At 39.5% G+C, this 5,000-nt stretch overlaps 1 protein-coding gene across 1 annotated transcript in view; it reads right to left on the reverse strand.

Moving 5' to 3' along the window:
• Window positions 1-5,000, reverse strand: part of LOC144958933 (uncharacterized) — a 147,287-nt gene that overhangs the window by 53,349 nt on the left and 88,938 nt on the right. The window lies entirely within an intron of this gene.

Genomic DNA, 5,000 nt, shown 5'->3' on the forward strand with positions numbered 1-5,000 from the left:
TTGGGATTTTTTTTTTGTTTTTTGTTTTTTCGATGACTTCTATGTTACACTAGTGTGCATCTGTGTGAGTGTGTCTATGTGAATATTGTATTGTTATAAATGTGTAACTAAATGACAAATTGCCACTTTTTTGAGGACAATAAAGATATTTTATTATTATTATCCAATGTTTGTCATCACTTAGCCAGTTTAGGTTTATCTTCATCTTTATACATACAACAATAAACATAGGCATGTGGATATTTATCTTTTAAAAAAAAAAGATTTCTATTTTTGGTGATTGCAAGTAAAACTTAAGCTTTTATTAACTTGGGGTTTTATATAGGGCAATATCCACAAAACGTGCTCAAAGCGCTTTACAAAGGGTCCCTGGCCAACTAGCAAAATTGTAATATGTAGCACGAGACATGACGCCTGTTAGGCGATATCAAATTTTTTTCCGAACAGATATAACGCTGTTAACGGCCAGGTACACATTTAAAACCTGAGCACGTTGAGAGGATGTGAGTAAAGAGCATTTTCTAAGGATTCAATTACGCGCCGCTGAGATCCGGGCTCGAACCCAGTACCTTCCGATCCGAAGGCAAGTGTCATACCACTAGACCACATAGCCGTAAGTAGAGGCTCTTGCTGATCTGCCAGCTGCCTCCTTAAAATGTCAAAAATGCCTAGTTTCCAAGGGGAAAAAGATAGAAAAATTCACTTTAAAAAGATTTACAAATAATAATTTGCTCTCAGCATGTTCCAAAAAATGCTCCAAAGTCCTGAAGATAGGTTCTAACAAGCTAAACTCTCCTTCTCACCAAGATTTATTGAGTCAAAGATACCTATGCATTTCTGTAGCTTCTGAGCCAAGTGCATACTATCTATAGATAGTATGCACATGACGCCACTCAGGCCTTTGTTATGGTTTTTGCCATCCGCGTTTGCGAGTTGTTCTCATTAAACTGTATTAACCAGACTATAAAAGTTCATGGTTACACAGAGTTTGTGTGTTGGTCCGTTATACTTCCGGATGGCAATGTTGTGAACTCCTTGGCCAAGTGCATACTATCTATAGATAGTATGCACTTGGCTAATAAGTTCACAACATTGCCATCCGGAAGTATAATTGTGTGTAACCATGATCGTTTATAGTCTGGTTAATACAGTTTAGTGAGAATTACTCATAAACGCGGATGGCAATAAACAATAACAACCTGAGTGACGTCATCTTCGAACTATCTATAGTCTGATTGATAGAATTTAGTGAGAACTACTCATCAAAAACCCGCAATAGTTAACCCCATTACGACAGTGTAGTCATTTTTATCGAATATAATACTTAATATTACCGATAAATAGGCAAATTACTCATTTATATGTAAAACGTTTCGTCATACAACCTTGGCTAGTAGTCCCTACCTCCATTATCCCTTTGTTCTAATGAGTGGAGACAGTTACAGAATAATAATTGTCAACATCAGCGGCCTGTCGTGTCTCAGGTCGGGTCAGAGTTCAGGACCAACGACGGGGTTGTCAAACTAACCCTTTTTAAAGGACCCACTAACCCCCCCCCCCCACACACACACACAGTCAAACACACACACACACAAACACACACACACACACACTCAAACTCACATACACCATCACCTTGTAACTTTATTTTACTGATTTCACAAGTGGAAAAAATGTTTTTAAATCAAACCAAATCATGGGCCTTGGCTTTTATAGATAGTAGAGATAGAATGTGCTTGGCCAAGGAGTTCACAACATTGCCATCCGGAAGTATAACGGACAATCACACAAACTCTATGTAACCATGAACTTTTATAGTCTGATTAATACAGTTTAGTGAGAACAACCCACAAACGCGGATGGCAAAAACAGTAACAAAGGCCTGAGTGACGTCATCTTCGAACTATCTATATAGAGCAATATCAACTAAATTGGCTCAAAGCGCTTTACAAGGGGTACTTGGCCAACGGCAAAGGACTTGTCAGTAAATTTTGTGGCACGCTTTTCGAAACAGTTAAAAAAAAATACAAGAGCATTTATTTAGCGCAATATCCACTAAAGTGCTCTAAGCGCTTTACAAGGGGTCCCTGACCAACAGCAACGCGTAACGTATAATACCAGACATGACGCCTGTTAGGTAAATATTGATTTTTTAAATAGAGAAAACGCTGTTAACGACATGGCACTCATTTTACACATGAGTACGGTGAGAGAATGTGAGTAAAAAGCCTTTTCCAAAGACTCAACTATGCGCCGAGTGAGGCTCGAACCCAGGACCTTCCGATCCGAATGCGAGTGTCATACCACACGACCACATAGCCGCACATAAGAGGAGCAGATCACGTGATCTTGATGTCAGAGGAGATTATCGGTGATCTTGTCTTTATATTCATGATCGCCCTATATTTTGTGTCGTTCCGTTAGTTGATGAATGTGAAATCCGAAACGTTGACATCATTTGGGACTCGAAACGACATTATGTCCGAATGATTTAGATGGTCTTGAGCAGCATATCAAATGCATAAAGATTAGAAAGAAAATAAAATAAATCTTATTATCATAATCACGATCATATTCCATATCATGTCTTCGCCTTTGGACAAAATCGCTTCATCATTGGGGACTTTTTCCACCTGCCCAACATGTACCCGATGCGGGAACGAACCCGAAACCGCAGAACATCTAGTTGAAAGGCGTGTTGTGACGAAGCTTCCGGCGAGTTTGCACGAGTGCGGTAAAGAATTTGCAGATTGGGTACAACACGCAAGAAGCCTGGTGCGAGGAATGGAAAAAGAATAAACCAACAGGAGGGGAACTAATTGAAGATCCCTGTAAAAGTCTCCCATGTCTACAGGATCAACCAAGAAAATACTGGGTAGCTGCAAGTAGACTACGGTCAAAACATACAAGAACAGTTGCCAACATGCACAAATGGGGGCTCCAAGAATCACCAACATGCCCAAGGTGCAACAAAGCACCACAAGATGCAAACCACCTCGTACTAGAATGCCCAGAGACAAAACTTGAAGGGAGATTTGAAACCATCAACAAATGTGATGATGACTTCAGAACCTGGATTGATACCTTGAACATAGAAGTGTAGCCGAACGATACTACTACTGCAGATTGGGTCGATAGTCATAACATATCATTAGTGTGAGCACCATTAGAAGTTGCTGCTATGCTTTAGGACCGAAAGGTCCAGCCAGTGTTTGCGTCCCGCTCTGAGAGGTATGGTTGATCTAGCTTTTTACTCACATTCCTTCACCATACTCAAGGTGTAAAATGAGTGCCTGGCCTTAAAAAGCGTTGTCTCTGTCGAGTTTGTTGTCGACTTCATCGAAGTCCCAGGTTTGAGAGTTTTTGCAAAGATGATAAATCGATCGATATTTGAAGGACGAGTTTTCTGGCCAAATGTTTAAATATGGGTTTGTTTTCTTTTCCTCCAGATTACAGCAATGTAAATTGTTAGCAAACTGGAAATAAACGTTTAGCTCGTGGTTGTTTTGTTGTTTGTTTGTTGTTGTTGTTGTTGTTGTTTTTGCAAGCTATACAAAACATACAATTATATTTTACCGATAATATATATATGTATATATATATATATATATATATATATATATATATATATATATATATATATATATATTGAATCGTGTTTGATACAAATATGGTACGAAAAGTGCTCGACATGTAGTAATGGAGCGAATTATTATTTAAAATATTTACCACAATGTTTGGGGCAGTCTACATCAATGTTTCAGGCTTAATTTGCCATCTTCAGGACTCAGTCCTGCCCCAAACATTGTGGTAAATATTTTAAATAATATATATATATATATATATATATATATATATATATATATATATATATATATATATATATATAGAGAGAGAGAGAGAGAGAGAGAGAGAGAGAGAGAGAGAGAGAGAGAGAGAGAGAGAGAGAGAAGACATTTTATTCCATTAAGTCCAGTATTGCAATGTGACCTAATCATTAAAAAAAAAAAAGAGATATTGCTGGCTAAAAATTTCTAGTTGGCAGGCCGCTAACAGTTTGACTTGTGTTATAATGGTGGTGACTGTAGATTTATTACGTTTACGGGCCCGTCACAACCTCGTCGTCGTTGTCGGCGAGCCGGCTATGGAGTGGGCGGGGCCAGAATCACGTCGATTGACAGCTAGTGGTGAAACAGGTGGTCAAAATAAAAGGTAAGGAATGAAAGGTTGGGTTGGGGGTGGGATGGAAAAGGTGGGGAATTGGGGGGATATGATCGTGATTATGATAATAAGATTTCTTTTCTTTTCTTTCTAATCTTTATGCAATTGATACGCTGCTCAAGGCAGTGTTACAGCCAGGGTACCGTTTCGTTGTATAATATATGGATGATTGAATCCAGTCTCAGAGATGGAGAGAGAAGCACCCAGAATACAACATGAATGACCCAATCAAGGTGCTCGACAGAAAGGAACAGGTCATCATCTTCAGACTGAGAACTGGACACAACCAGTTAAAGGAACATATGTGGAGGATGTCCAGAGCAGGTGCCTCTGGACAATGTGACTGCGGACTTGAAAATGAAAATGGACATCATGTCCTAATGGAATGTCCAAAGTACAACCAGTTGAGAAGGAACTTCTGGCCTGACCCAACCCCATACTCAAAGAAGCTGTACGGCAGTGAGGACGACCTCAGGACCACTGTGGGCTTCATTCACCAGACCGGACTGACCATGTGACGTGACGGGAACGAAGAAGAAGAAGAAGAAGAATGAATCCGCGAAATGAATGAATGGAGAGAAAAAAGTGATCCTTTATACGGCGCAATATCTACTAAATGTGCACAAGGCACTTTACAAAGAGTCCTAAGCCAACCGTAACTCATAAACATGTCGGGTGAGCCACGACTCCTGTTGGGGACGCTATTATTATAATGTATCTTTCGACAAAAATAAGTCTGTCAATGTCCAGATACTCATTTCCTGCTTGAGATCGGTGAA

Source organism: Berghia stephanieae, chromosome 13 (genome assembly GCF_034508935.2).
Source record: "Berghia stephanieae isolate SIO BIC M18660-M18661 chromosome 13, UCSD_Bste_1.3, whole genome shotgun sequence".
Classification (NCBI taxonomy): domain Eukaryota; kingdom Metazoa; phylum Mollusca; class Gastropoda; order Nudibranchia; family Aeolidiidae; genus Berghia; species Berghia stephanieae.